The 15,739-nt window shown below is 38.5% G+C and overlaps 1 long non-coding RNA gene across 1 annotated transcript; it reads right to left on the bottom strand.

Annotated features, from left to right (window-relative positions):
• Window positions 1–13,948: 13,948 nt before the first annotated feature.
• LOC131003363 (uncharacterized) lies at window positions 13,949–15,042 on the bottom strand. The gene is made up of 2 exons (XR_009094609.1): window positions 14,694–15,042; window positions 13,949–14,179 (listed from the first exon to the last, which is right to left on the bottom strand). It is a non-coding gene; the product is annotated as an uncharacterized LOC131003363 (long non-coding RNA).
• Between the last annotated feature and the right edge of the window lie 697 nt (window positions 15,043–15,739).

Here is a 15,739-nt window from a genome sequence, read left to right as displayed (position 1 = left end):
GTTCTCGAAGTCCGGCGAGCAGCAGAGCTCGGCTGCCGATGTGCGCCGTCTGTTCGGGATCTCTCGGTTCACAGAGTAGGGCAGTTGCCCATTTCTAAAGCTAAGTTCCATATCATTCCACTATTGTATCTATAAGCCGTGGGCTGTGGTTTTCCTAATTCCGTTTATAAGCCGTGGGGATTTTGCTACTGATATACAAATTCTCAATGCGTTTGACTAGAGTGGGAGCTTATAGGTTGTTGGTTGTGATGGGAGTAAACTAATTATGCATTTATCCCATTGAAATGAACATGCTATTCAATGAATCAAGCATTACTAAGGCTGTGTCTATGCCGATAAAAAGAGAAGCATGTAATTGGAATTTGGACTAACTGAGATAGCATGAATACCTTGGTTGTTTTGTATTGGTGGTTGTTGTGCTGTTGTCGAAATCAGAGAGTATGAACTGAAATTAATTGTATATCATTATCATACAGAATGCAGGCTGAATTTTGAAGAAGTGGAACACTAAAGCAAATCTTACCTCCTTGAATGCAGGTGGAGCTTTAAAATATGACACTACATTTTTCCTCAAGGTAAATATTGTTTTTTGTAGACCTCGTTATTTAATTTCATAACAACGGAATTGTTTAATTTGATTATTTCATGATAGTAAGAGTGGCTGTTGTTAAAAGATGGAATATAATCACTTAATGGTGTTCTATTTTGAGTTTGGCAGTTCTCTTGTTACTGAGGCATTTGAGATAAATTGAGATTTAAAGTTCATGTGACTGATTACCGTGTTTGAGAATTGAGAGAATTAAAAGAGGGATTTGGCGGCTTCTTTTCTCTTTATGCATGTTATGTGTGTTCATGGATGGTGTGAAATGCAAAGCTACAATCCGTTACGAGATTCTCAAGAATTTTATACATTGTTGTATGTGTTCCAATACTTTTTTCTTTCGCATTTTTGGAAGCTTTGCTGCTTTTCCATTTTCAATCTTCACTTTCTTACCATTACAACTTGGTTTTTACTAATACCATATTACAATTTCAAATTCAAGCCTGTAACTTATGCTTTGTCTTGTGTTGGATCATGACTTGTTTGTTTTTGGATATATGCGCGGTTTTTGATGACTGGTTTTTTGGTGCGACTGCAGATTGGTCAATAAAGAGGATGCTCGTTCCACTACTTCATCATACATTTTTCATCTTTTAAACCCCCATTTACACGTTTTTAATTAATTAAATGAATCAATGTGTGTGTTTAAGCAGGAATCTGATTCCCCAGATAAGGCTATTCTCCTTCAGTTCGGAAGAACGCGCCGAGAGATGAAAAAAGGTTCAAATTGATTAACTAGATCTTGAAAGTAAGTGGGAAATGGGTTTTAGTCTGTCACTATTAGTAGATTGATTTGAATTTCAGTCAACTAGTTTCTCTTTATCTAGAATGGATTGGATTTTACACAATATTATTGTTAGTATACGAGAATAATAGGCTAAAGTTTTAACATTGAATATTGTTCATTTCTTTGAATAATAGAGAACTATAACTCACTTATAGCATGATGTTGAATTAATTTCTAGAGCAGGCCAACTGTGTATTGCAGTACAACTGCAAAGTTTTTATGAGGCAGCAGCAAGATCTTTGAAGAAGCTGGTATGAATTTACATAGTTGAATTTCATTTTTCTAAGTTCCCATCTTCTTTTCCTGGTTGTGTGACAGATTGAAGTATTCATAGCTTGTAAAAGCAATGCAGATGGTATTATTGTCTACGATTTATTCGAGAGGCTTTGGTGGTGAATTCGTATTCTACATTCAAGTGTATTTTGTTGCTTTGTTCCACATTCATATGTAATAGGATGATGATTTTTGATTCTATTGATGTAGGATGATGATGTTTGATACTAATGGATGTAGGATGATGGTGTTTTATTCTAATGTATGAAATTTTATTATTAATTTATGTATTTTTGGCTTTTTATATTATGTTTTTAGATTAAATGAAATATAGATCGAAAAAATAGGAAATTTTAAATATATTTACAAAACAAAAACTGTGACATAAGAAATAGACAACGGTTATCCGATCCGTTGTCTATTAGAGAATAGACAACGGTTCGGAAACCGTTGTCTATCAGAGAATAGACAACGGTGGCATGTCCGTTGTCTATCTAAGAATACACAACGGTTCTCCGATCGTTGTCTATTAGCGCATAGACAACGGACACGTGACCGTTGTCTATGACCGCCCACCAATAGACAATACCTTCATTTATAACAGTCGTTTTTCTAATAGACAACGGTTTTCGTCCGTTGTCTATTAGCGTTTTTCTTGTAGTGTATAGTTCAAGGGAACACTGCTTATATGCTTTGCCGGAGGAATAACTTCCGTAACCAGAACATATGTTGTGATCGTGGTGGCCTGCGTTCCATTACAAAAGGGACGACTACTGATGGTGATTTTTTCCCTTCTGGACGTCGTATCAAGTCTTTCATGAAAAAATATCATAGATTAGGAGCCAAATATGGAACTACATATCCTAAATGATTATGAAAAATAATTTTCATAGAGGAACACTATATATAGTTCGTAAGTCTTCCTTAATTTTAATTGTGATTAATATATTCGAATTGAGAATTAATAAACTAGGAAAACGAATAGAAACAAAAATATCCATAGGCATGCATGGTGGAATATGGGTTAATGCATAAAAGAGGGAACATGCATACAACTACAAGCAAAAACACGAAGAGATATTATATCCAATAACTAAGTAGAAATTTCCCTAAAAAAAAACTAAGTACAAATACTATTTTAATATATTTTATGTAAAATATCGTGGTCGAAAAGTAATAGGAAAGAATGTATATATGAAAATAGAAAATGAGATTAGCATGAAAAAAGTATAAATATAATAAATTATAAACTAGTGAATAAGGCTTGTACTGCTGGGCTCATATTGGGCTACGAATCAAATTAGAATTCTCTTAGTGGAAATTTCAGTATTGGGCCTTTTATTCCCTTAATTAAATTTCATTATCCACTCAGCGAAAATAAATACTTTTTTTTTTATCAAGCGAAAATAAATAATTGAACGTTTTAGATCGAGTTGATAAAACGGATACTACAGTGTATATATATATTTTATTAACTTCTGGTATATTTTAATTATTATGACGTTATTATAATTATTAGATGTTGTTAATTAGGTAAGCAAGTTTAAGAAAAATAAGTTATCGGTAATATCGTATTAAGTTTTATCAATTTCAGTATATCGGTTGTTTTGATATACCGTGAAAGTGCGGTATATCAAAACACGGTACGTTATACCGAAACAAAGGTGCGATAATGTCACGACCGGCACTAATTAAGGATAATTAAGCCGGGGAAACCGTGACTAATGGAGGGAGATTAGAAGCGGGGTAGAAAGGGGAATAATCAAACAAGAAAGGATCGCATTTCATCATTATTAACAACATGGATATTTATAAAATAACGAAGTTTTAGTCGTATAGACTCAAATAACTAGTAAGTTCGGATAACTCCGACTTATCCAAAATAACATAAAACTTCTGAGTATGCAGCGGAATAAGGTTCTGATTACATGTATGAAGACATGTAACCCTAGAGTTCATTAATACATAATAAGACAAAAGAATCCCGCTCGTCACTTCATCACCATCGACAGCTACTCAACCTGCACATTTAGAAATATATGCAGGGCTGAGTACAAAAGTACTCAGTGGGCACATATGCCTACTATGAAATATAACATGCTTCGTAAAGATTTAAATTGTCATGCCATCATAAACAGTACAGCAAGGGGTTTTTCGCTAAAAAGGCCCAAGCTTACTAAATTCAGTTGTGATTCTTAAAGTTCGACTGCAGTCTAAGTTCTCTTGTAATCTATCATATCTGGAATTGTGTGCCGGAGAGGTGGCCACCTCTCACGGTCACTTGACCGGCCAACCCGCTAGATGACTCACGGTCACTGGTGTACACTAGCCCTGGCAGGATAGCTATCAACTGCTCAGGACCCGAATTCGATTGCATAATAATTGGCAAAGCCACATCAGATAGATATCATACCAAATATTGAAACATTTATGGCAAGACAACAGTTGAAATAATTTTCAGTTTAATGATTTTGCAATGAAATAACTGCTCAAATGTAACATTAAACTCATTTGATATATATGAAAATAACCCACCTGATAGCAAAGCTTTGCTACAGATTAATGACTCCTTGACGAGCTCTTATTCTTGCGCTCGACCTTTAATCCGAGAAAATAACGTAAGACTTTAAATCGAGGGAAAATTCTCAATTAAATGAGAATGCGTAATTTAACTATGCATGAATCTCGTATGCATGAACTATTATTCTGAGATAATAATCAGGGAATTTCTATTGTTAATCCAGATTATCGGATTTAAACAAAAGCTAAGTCTCGTCTCATGAAGCCGGATAATTAACAAAAATTAATCCGTTCTCTTCGGGGTGTTCTAATCCGTCAATTAAATAAACCCCGCTCCTCGTAGTCAATAGAATTTAAATAAATACTTCAGCTTATTCGCTTTATAACCTCATAATTAATCGGGCTTAATAAATGGAATAAGTAATGTTATAAGATTAAAAAGGCTCAACATAAGGCAGCCTAATAATTAATTAAGTAGAAGTGGGCTTGAATAATTAACATGAGAGGCCCAATTGAAATAATTCATCGGCTCAAGTAATTAAATAAATCTTGGCCCAATAAATAAATAATTTGATTAGATGGGCTCAATTAAATAAATCAAACGAGGCCCAACGAAGATACTATAACAAAGGCCCAATGAATTAAACTAAAGCCCAATTAAAATATAATGCAGTTGGGCTTTCATTAGTAAACTCGGCCCAAAGAGAAACAATAAAGGCCCACATGAAAATAAATACAACAAGACCCAAAGAAAATAAATAGGAGGTCCAATTTTCGAATTTAGATGTGAAGCCCAAGCCATTAAATAAAATCAAGCCCAAACTTTTTAAATAATATAGCTCAAATGAAATAAATCATCCAGCCCAACTCTTTTAAAAATTTAGAGCCCAATAGTAATTAAAATCGGCCCATATAAATAAAATCAGAGGCCCAATTCATAACTTAAAATCGGCCCATATAAATAAAATCAGAGGCCCAATTACAATAAAATAGAGAAAGCCCAAATAAAAGAGCCCAACTCCAAATAAAAATAAAGGCCCAATTCAACTCTCTCTCTCTTATTCAATCGAGCTCTCATTCTCTCTCTCTCAGAACAGACGCACGCTTCTTCTCCCTCTCACTCTCGACTTCTGCCGCCTCTGTCTCCGGCCGGCGTCGACTGCCGCCGCGACTAAGCCCGGCGTTCTCCTCCCTCTCGATCCGGCCTCAGCCGAGGCGGGTGTCGCCGCCGCTGCCGTCCGTGGAAAACCGGCGAGCGCCTCCTCCTCCTTCCAAGGTCAATCTCTCATCTGATCTCTCTCAGGCCGGCCGTTCTTCCTTCTTTTCTAGCCGAGGACTGCTCAGCCACTTTCGTCCGGAAGTCTCGCCGCCTTCTGCTCCGGTCGGCGTCTGCTGCTTCCGTCGAGCGGCCGCTGCTTCGCCTGGAGTCGCCGTGAGTCGCAGAGCTCCGACAGCCGCCTCTACCCTCTATCTCTCGTTCTCAGATCCGAAGACCCACTTCGTTTCTCCAACAGTGGAACCCAATCGAGCCATAAGATCTGGAACTCAAGGCCGCTGTTTCTTGGTTCGAAAATCGGCGATTGAGTCGGCGTTCTTTCATCCGGCAGTTGGGGTTCGCCGTTGCCTTGGGCAGCCGCTGCTCGGCTCGGTACCGGTCAAGGCAGTCAGCCTTCCTCCATTAAAGCTAAGTTTCAATCCTCGCCTCTATTTTGATCGGTTCTTAGCGTGAATTAGGCAAGGATAAGGTGTAATCTCTTCTTTGTTTTGCATAAACTCATGTGCTTGTTTAGACTACATATTAAGTGCTACTTGTTGATGAAAGCGTAGTTGGGTGCTTAATAAGTTCAAGATGCTTATATGCTCAACTATATGAACTCTGAATTCTAAAACTGAAGCATGCTTGATGGTGTGAATCATGGGTGAATTTGAATAAATGAGTTTAGAATTTACCTGCAAATATTTGGTGTTGGTGGCTGCTGTTATTGATATTGAATCAGTGGATAGATACACTCTAAAGTTTGGCAGAAGAGCAATGAATGGAGTTCCTCCTTCACGTGGGTTATTAGTGCAGAATGGAGAGAGTTGCTGCTGGTATAAGTGGGAAGTTTGGTGGAATGAAGTAAGTGGAAGATTGCTGCAGGTATAAGTGGGGAAGTTTGGTGGAGTGGGGTGGAATTGGTGGGGAGCAAAGGTGGTGGATTCCATTCCACTAGCTTTAATGATGTATATGATTGATTTACATCATTTGTTAAGTGGCTGAGTATGCCACGTCTGTAATATGTAAACTGTAAATAAATACTGGTTTCGATTTTCAATCATCACATTTCTGTATCCGTTTAGTATCTGTTTCCTTGTTTCCAATATTGAAAAACTATAATATGACTTAAATTAAATCCGTAGATTTAATCTATGTTGCAGTCAAAATAATTTCTCGACTTCAAGTAGCACTAATAAATATAACTGCTTCTGTTTTTCGATTAATAAATAACATGACTTTGCTAAGTCAGTTATAACTCTGAAATAATATCATTGACTGCTGTAATAATATAAATTCAGGATCATAAGCTGAATTCATATCAGGATAATAACCGTTTTCATTCACTGATGAACAAAAATAAACATTCATTACTGGATTTAAAATATATAAAAGAGCGGGTCACTACATACTACCCCTCTTAACAAAAATTTCGTCCCGAAATTTGCATATTTCTTCAAAAACAATTCGAGGTATTTCTCCTTCATTTTGTCTTCAAGCTCCCACGTGGCTTCCTCTTGTCCGTGGTGTCTCCATAAGACTTTCACTGATGTGATTGCCTTATTCCTGAGTTGTTGTACTTTTCGATCTAGAAGGACCTCTGGTCTCTCTTCATAGCTCAAGTCTGGGCAAATGATCATCTCTTCTTGGTGGATTATGTGCTTTGGATCGAAAACGTATTTTCTGAGTTGTGATACGTGGAAAACATTGTGAACGTTTCCAAAACTTGGCGGTAACGCCAACCTATAGGCTACTGAGCCTATTCTCTCCAAAATCTCATAAGGTCCTACGAATCGGGGCCTAAGTTTTCCCTTGACACCAAACCTAGTTATCCCCTTGGTAGGAGATACTTTTAGGAAGACCTTGTCTCCTATTTCAAAATGTAACTCAGTTCGACGTGCATCAACGTAAGATTTCTGTCTATCTTGTGCCTCTTTTATTCGCCCTCTGATCTGGCGGACTATCTCAACCATCTCATTGACCATGTCTGGTCCTAAAACTTTTCTCTCACCCACTTCATCCCAATAAAGCGGTGATCTACATTTTCTTCCATATAATGCCTCATATGGTGCCATATCGATAGTTGCCTGGTAACTGTTATTATAGGCAAATTCAATCAATGGCAGCACTACTTCCCAACTTTCACCTCTGCCTTGTACTACTTTTAACGTGTCTTCGAGAGTCTGAATTATTCTCTCAACCATCTATATGTTTGTGGGCAAAATGTGGTACTGAAATTTAACCTTGTGCCTAATTTCTTCTACAAGTTCATACATAATTTGGATGTAAACTTTGAATCTCAGTCCAAAGTGATTGACACGAGCATATCGTGGAACGCATAATTTCTCAAACATATAATTGGCCTAACTTGTCTGATCCGTATGTGATCGGTATTAATATAAAACGAGCTCATTTCGCAAGTCGTTCCACTATTACCCAGATGGCAGCACTCCCTCTTTTCGACTTCGTAAACTAGTCACGACATCTGTTGCAAAGTGCTCTAACTTCCATTATGAAATCTCCAATGGTTGTAATTTTTCATATGGTCTATGGTGCAAAGCCTTCACTCGTTGGCATGCTAGGCATCTCTCAACAAGTGTAGCTATATCTTTCCATCGGAATTCTTCTTTCAAGTCTTTGTACATTTTATACTTCCCGGGTGGCCAGTATATGGCGTGTCATGAGCTTTGCTCATTATCTCATCTCTGAATTGTTCATCGTGTGAACACACAATCTTTGATCAACATCAACGCATTATCCACGTCTCATGATACGTCTCCTGATCTTATTGCTAAACGTATTTTCTCTAAGGTCTCATTACCATTTTTTTTTTTTTTTTTTTTTTTTTTTTTTTTTGTACATTAACAGCTTTCCTATAAAGTTGGGTGTTATTACCATCGTGGCAATAATCCCTTCTACATATTCTAGTGGTTGAACCACTTCTAAATTCATTCTACTAAAATCTTTCATGGGTTCCTCTTCATGATTGAGGGGAGATCCCAACTTAAGTTGAGTCTTACGACTCAAGGAGTCGTCTACCTTGTTAGCTTTGCCTGAGTGGTAGTTAATACTACAGTCATGGTCCTGCGCTAGTTCGAGCCATCTTCTTTGTCTCATATTAAGGTCCTTTTGCTCGAAAAAGTATTTCAGGCTTTTGTGATCTGTGAATATTTCACACCTAACTCCATATAGGTGGTGTCTCCAAATCTTCAGCGCATGTACCACTGCAGCTAACTCCAGATCATGAGTCGGGTAATTCAGTTCATGTGGCCTAAGCTGTCGTGACGCATATGCTATCACTCTTCCTTCTTGCATTAGCACGCAGCCAAGTCCATTTTTGGACGCGTCTGTGTAGATCACGTATTCCTTGTCAGCTGTTGGGACGGCTAACACTGGTGCCGTAGTTAACTTCTCCTTAAGTTCTTGGAAGCTCTTCTCGCACTCTTCTGTCCAAGAGAATTTTATTCCCTTCCTGAGTAGTTGCGTCATTGGCTTTGCAATTTTGGAAAATCCTTCCATAAACCTCCGATAGTAATCTGCCAATCCTAAGAAACTTCTTATCTCATTAGGGTTAGTAGGCGATCTCCATTCGCGCACTGCTTGCACTTTTTCAGGGTCCACTTTAATCCCTTCTGATGACACAATATGTCCTAAAAACGTGACTTCGCTGAGCCAAAACTCGCACCTGCTAAATTTGGCATAAAGGCGCTCCGTCCTCAACGTTTCTAGGATAATTCTCAGATGTTCCTCATGGTCTTTCTCGTTCTTCGAGTAAATCAGGATGTCATCTATGAATACCAAGACAAATTTGTCTAAGTAAGGATGGAACACTCGATTCATGAGGTCCATGAACACGGCTGGCGCATTAGTTAGCCCGAATGGCACAACTACAAATTCGTAGTGGCCATACCTAGTTCGAAACGCCGTCTTAGGTACGTCTTCTGGTCGAATCTTCAGCTGGAAATAACCAGATCGCAAATCAATCTTCGAGAACACACTTGCTCCCTTGAGCTGGTCGAAGAGGTCATCTATCCTTGGTAAGGGATATTTGTTCTTGAGTGTCACTTTGTTCAGTTCCCTATAGTCTATGCACATTCGCAATGTGCCATCCTTTTTCTTCACAAAAAGTACGGGTGCACCCCAAGGTGATACACTTGGCCTAATGAATCCAAGATCCAAAAGTTCTTGCAGTTGTATCTTGAGTTCTTCCAACTCTTTAGGAGCCATTCGGTACGGTGCCTTTGAAATGGGAGCTGCCCCGAGCTCCAAATCAATGGTAAACTCAATTGGTCTGTCTGGTGGTGGCCCTGGTAGAATCTCTGGGAATACATCTGAAAAGTCCCGTACAATTGCTACATCTTCTATGCTCCTTTCGGTTCCAAGTTCTCCGTGTAAATACACGAGGTAGGCTGGGTGTCCTTTCTTCATCATTCTCGTTGCTTGCAGAGCGGAGATGATCATCTTTCTTCTCCCCATGCTAATTCTGTGGAAATGTGAAAGCTCTGTTCCTAGGGATCGGAATGATATCCGTCTTTCATTACATAGGATGGTGGCGTAATTCTCAGCCAGCCAGTCCATTCCTAGAATTATGTCCACGTCTCCCATCGGTATAACATATGAGTTGTGCACCACCATCTTGAGTGATCCTATGTTCAATTCTAAGTTCAAGCACACATGTTTGACTATCGTCATCCCTCCTATAGGTGATGATATACTCAACTCCTGGTCAGCTCTTTCCATTTTAAGTTTTAATGTGTCGACACATGTACTTGAAATGAAAGTATGCGATGCGCCCGTATCAAATAGAAGTATAACAGGAGTATTGAGTAGTATGCCCATACCTGTCAGGTTTCCCTGGTTGTTCTCGGGCTGCTTCTGCCTCATAGCATAGGCTCTAGCATGACGAGGCTTTTCATGTTGTTTCTGTTGTCGCTGCTGTTGTTGGCGGGCCTGTTGCTAATACGGTTGTTGAGGTTGTGGTTGGTACGGTAGCTGTTGGTGCTGCTGTGGCTGCTGATACTGTGGTTGCTGCCTTGAGTATGGTTGGGGCAGAGCTTGGATTGCTCACAGATGTGGAGCCTGGATAGGTGGGTTTAGCCTTGAACCAGTTCCGTGTCGCTTATTCGGGCACCGGTTTGCATAGTGCCCCTTCTGGTTACAGATATAGCAACTATCACTGCCGGCCTTACAGATTCCCACATGATTTTTGTTACATTTGGGGCAATGTGGGGCTCTCTGTTGGTTATTTCCCATCTGTTTCGGTGCACTCTGGCTTCCATAGCCCTGTGACATCTGTTTCGGTGCACTCTGGCTTCCATAGCCCTGTGACTGGAAGACCCGTCCCTGCCATGGCCTTTTCTCGCCTTGGTTCGGGTTACTGTTGTCCCATCTCCTCTTTCCTTTGAAATTCTGATTATGATTTTGATCATGTGGAGGTGCTGGCGCAGGTACAATTGCAAGTCTTTCTCCTGGCATGGCTACTTCAATGTCTAACGCTCGGCTGAGCGACTCAGTGTAAGATAATCCTTCGTGGCTTGCCAAAGCCATCCTAATCTCGTGCCTCAGACTGGCACAAAACTTTTCAGCCATCTTCTCATCTGTGTCAACTTGTTCCGGCGCATCTCTAGACATATCGCAGAATATCCTGTCGTATTGAGTTACCGACATCTTTCCTTGTTTCAGATTGTAAAATTCAGCCTCCTTTTTCTTGCGGTAACTCTTGGGTATATACTTGTCATATATACCGGCTTTAAATTATTCCCAAGTCAGGTTTTCTAACTGCTCTGCTGTCATCTTTTTCATCCTTGCTTCCCACCAGAAATCAGCTGACCCAGTCAACTGAAAAGGCACGCAAGTTAGGCGCTCTTGGTCAGTGCAGCGAAAAAAAAACTGAAAATGCGCTCCATCTTTCGTACATATGTCTCAGCTTGGCCGGATCTCTTGTCCCACTGAAGACAAGTGGATTTTGTCATAGGAATAGTTCTTCTATTCTATTTTCTAATTGTATAGGTGGTGAGGCCATGTTTTGTTCTAGCCCTGGTACTGGGCCTCTTCCATCATCTCAGGGAATTCTTTCCCCTTCTCTCGGACGCCTTTGCTTTGTTGGCATTCCGATGAGTCGACATATGTTCACCAATATAATACACATATGCATATCGTCGATTCTGTAAATCATTTTCTTGATTCTCAAATCTCGCTCATACTCTATCTCATGAAAGTATATAAATAACATAGCAGAAGTGACTTGCCGCAAAAGACTGATAGGGTCGCTACATAGACATGGGAAATTAGTATCAATGAGGACTATTTCATCAACATTTGAATATAGATATGGTAATCTATCCAAGCATTATACATGATGAACTGGCTATCTTGCAAGGTCATCATGAGAGGCTCAGTTCTGCAATGCCCTATGAACCAGCGTTTCCGTACTAATACTAGTCAAAATAGCTAAGCCAACATAGGGGCATACAAAAGTATCGAAATGATCGTCGTTTTCGAACTACACAAATAACGTCCTACTAAATGCACAAGAGATTGTCTGTATGCATTACGTGCTTGACCCTTGGGTTGAAGCATACGTTTTTGACTGATTTAATCTGATGAGTATCTGTTTATCCTTGGTCACAGAAAATCTACCAACAGCTAGTAGATCGCAATGATTCAAATCACAAATGGCAATTAGGCAAAGTGTTTCAATAATTTGCCAAACAATTGAAAATGAATAACCATAGGGTAGAAATGAATTGACTGAAAGGTCGAAACGAAATGACCTAATAGTCTGAACCCGTTTGGCTTTTCAGATGAAGGTTTAAAATATATAGGTTTAAAGACCCATATATGACGACTACTGAGATTTTGGCCATGTGGACTGGCCAGGTCCGACATAACTACTTCTCAGTCACTCGGAAATACTTTTCCGAACTTAGCAACTCTTATTCCTTGGCTGCAAAAGGTATATTTGGTCTAAAATCACCACTTTCTTCTTAACATCTTGAACATGTCCTTGACAATATTCTAGAGCTTCTCAAACTTAGAGTCTGCCTCCTAGTTTAATGCAATCCTTAAACATCTTCTATAGGTGAAATAAGGTAGGCTCGACCTTACTCAACAATGTTCCTCTATATGATCTTAATGTAGTACTTCTAGTACTTAGTGTTCCGTCACATAGCGCTTGAAATGCAACCATATAATTTGAAGCACTCTTCCGTATTATTGCAAAAGACCTTCTGAATCATTACGCATTCAATAAGGAAATAGCTTTTGCTCATCTGAGCACCTTTATAGGGTATGTGTCTCCATGTGTAATGCTAAGTCATGGAATGACCTTAGTCAATGCTCTCATTGCGGCTACCAGACTAAATGCATAATCCAAGACGTTCTAACTGAGGTGATGTCCTTGATAGGTTAAGGTATATATACTTATCTTGAGTATATCCTTAGGGTCTCATTAGAATCTTAATTCATTTGTTTCAGCATTGATCCACTGTCGGCGCTTCTAGCTATTATTAAACTCTAACCCATCTTCGAGAACTTCTCTCGTCTTACACACTTGCGTAAACTTTTATGATCAATCATAATGGTTGGTAACTGCTAGTACACATATCACATCTCGTCTTTTCAATTCGTAGTAGGTGATCTTAATCAATAGGGATTCTCAGTCATGTCCTTATATAATGCAATAGGTACTGTAAGTAGAATGATTCCGAATATCTGAAACTATAAGCTGATAGCTTTAATCGTAATATTATAACATCATATACAAAGCATTTTGACCCCTCGTAAGTCTAACTCTGAAGTTCATACATGAATCATGAAGGTTATCCTCAAGCCATAGCTAGTGATAATCGAGGCTAAAAGCGAGTCTCAGCTTATTAGGGATTAGCTAACTGATTACATAAGTCGCACTAAGCAATATTGTACTTAAACTATCATCGAAGGCAATAGTCTATTAGGTGCTCCGTCTCGCGTGAACAACCTGAATGAAGAACTATGTCTGCTTCTGTGATTCGTGCGTGGCACTCTGCTTGCACTGCTTTCATTGGATTCTCTTCCTCTTTCTTAGCTCTTCACCATGGCTATAGTGAAATATAACTGAGTTTCTAGCTTCTATTGTTCTTCTCGTAACAGTGATCATGCATTCTTAACACATCTAAGTTCATTGAGATATCTATTCAATCAATAAAGCATAAAACTTGAATGTAAGCATCAGTACATTCATATAGAACGTGAACTTCTCAATGTTTTAAAATCATTACCACCTTCTTTCTTGCTGAGCATGACGATGTGATGAAGTGCTGAGCTTTTGTCGACTGACTCTTTCATACTAGTGATCATACTAGAAAAATTGGTTAACTCTAGGGTTCAGAGCAAATAAACTGCTCTGATACCACTCTGTCACGACCGGCACTAATTAAGGATAATTAAGCCGGGGAAACCGTGACTAATGGAGGGAGATTAGAAGCGGGGTAGAAAGGGGAATAATCAAACAAGAAAGGATCGCATTTCATCATTATTAACAACATGGATATTTATAAAATAACGAAGTTTTAGTCGTATAGACTCAAATAACTAGTAAGTTCGGATAACTCCGACTTATCCAAAATAACATAAAACTTCTGAGTATGCAGCGGAATAAGGTTCTGATTACATGTATGAAGACATGTAACCCTAGAGTTCATTAATACATAATAAGACAAAAGAATCCCGCTCGTCACTTCATCACCATCGACAGCTACTCAACCTGCACATTTAGAAATATATGCAGGGCTGAGTACAAAAGTACTCAGTGGGCACATATGCCTACTATGAAATATAACATGCTTCGTAAAGATTTAAATTGTCATGCCATCATAAACAGTACAGCAAGGGGTTTTTCGCTAAAAAGGCCCAAGCTTACTAAATTCAGTTGTGATTCTTAAAGTTCGACTGCAGTCTAAGTTCTCTTGTAATCTATCATATCTGGAATTGTGTGCCGGAGAGGTGGCCACCTCTCACGGTCACTTGACCGGCCAACCCGCTAGATGACTCACGGTCACTGGTGTACACTAGCCCTGGCAGGATAGCTATCAACTGCTCAGGACCCGAATTCGATTGCATAATAATTGGCAAAGCCACATCAGATAGATATCATACCAAATATTGAAACATTTATGGCAAGACAACAGTTGAAATAATTTTCAGTTTAATGATTTTGCAATGAAATAACTGCTCAAATGTAACATTAAACTCATTTGATATATATGAAAATAACCCACCTGATAGCAAAGCTTTGCTACAGATTAATGACTCCTTGACGAGCTCTTATTCTTGCGCTCGACCTTTAATCCGAGAAAATAACGTAAGACTTTAAATCGAGGGAAAATTCTCAATTAAATGAGAATGCGTAATTTAACTATGCATGAATCTCGTATGCATGAACTATTATTCTGAGATAATAATCAGGGAATTTCTATTGTTAATCCAGATTATCGGATTTAAACAAAAGCTAAGTCTCGTCTCATGAAGCCGGATAATTAACAAAAATTAATCCGTTCTCTTCGGGGTGTTCTAATCCGTCAATTAAATAAACCCCGCTCCTCGTAGTCAATAGAATTTAAATAAATACTTCAGCTTATTCGCTTTATAACCTCATAATTAATCGGGCTTAATAAATGGAATAAGTAATGTTATAAGATTAAAAAGGCTCAACATAAGGCAGCCTAATAATTAATTAAGTAGAAGTGGGCTTGAATAATTAACATGAGAGGCCCAATTGAAATAATTCATCGGCTCAAGTAATTAAATAAATCTTGGCCCAATAAATAAATAATTTGATTAGATGGGCTCAATTAAATAAATCAAACGAGGCCCAACGAAGATACTATAACAAAGGCCCAATGAATTAAACTAAAGCCCAATTAAAATATAATGCAGTTGGGCTTTCATTAGTAAACTCGGCCCAAAGAGAAACAATAAAGGCCCACATGAAAATAAATACAACAAGACCCAAAGAAAATAAATAGGAGGTCCAATTTTCGAATTTAGATGTGAAGCCCAAGCCATTAAATAAAATCAAGCCCAAACTTTTTAAATAATATAGCTCAAATGAAATAAATCATCCAGCCCAACTCTTTTAAAAATTTAGAGCCCAATAGTAATTAAAATCGGCCCATATAAATAAAATCAGAGGCCCAATTCATAACTTAAAATCGGCCCATATAAATAAAATCAGAGGCCCAATTACAATAAAATAGAGAAAGCCCAAATAAAAGAGCCCAACTCCAAATAAAAATAAAGGCCCAATTCAACTCTCTCTCTCTTA

Source organism: Salvia miltiorrhiza, unplaced genomic scaffold (genome assembly GCF_028751815.1).
Source record: "Salvia miltiorrhiza cultivar Shanhuang (shh) unplaced genomic scaffold, IMPLAD_Smil_shh original_scaffold_209, whole genome shotgun sequence".
In the NCBI taxonomy this organism is placed as follows: Eukaryota; Viridiplantae; Streptophyta; class Magnoliopsida; order Lamiales; family Lamiaceae; genus Salvia; species Salvia miltiorrhiza.
This window is presented reverse-complemented; position numbering and strand designations above follow the sequence as displayed.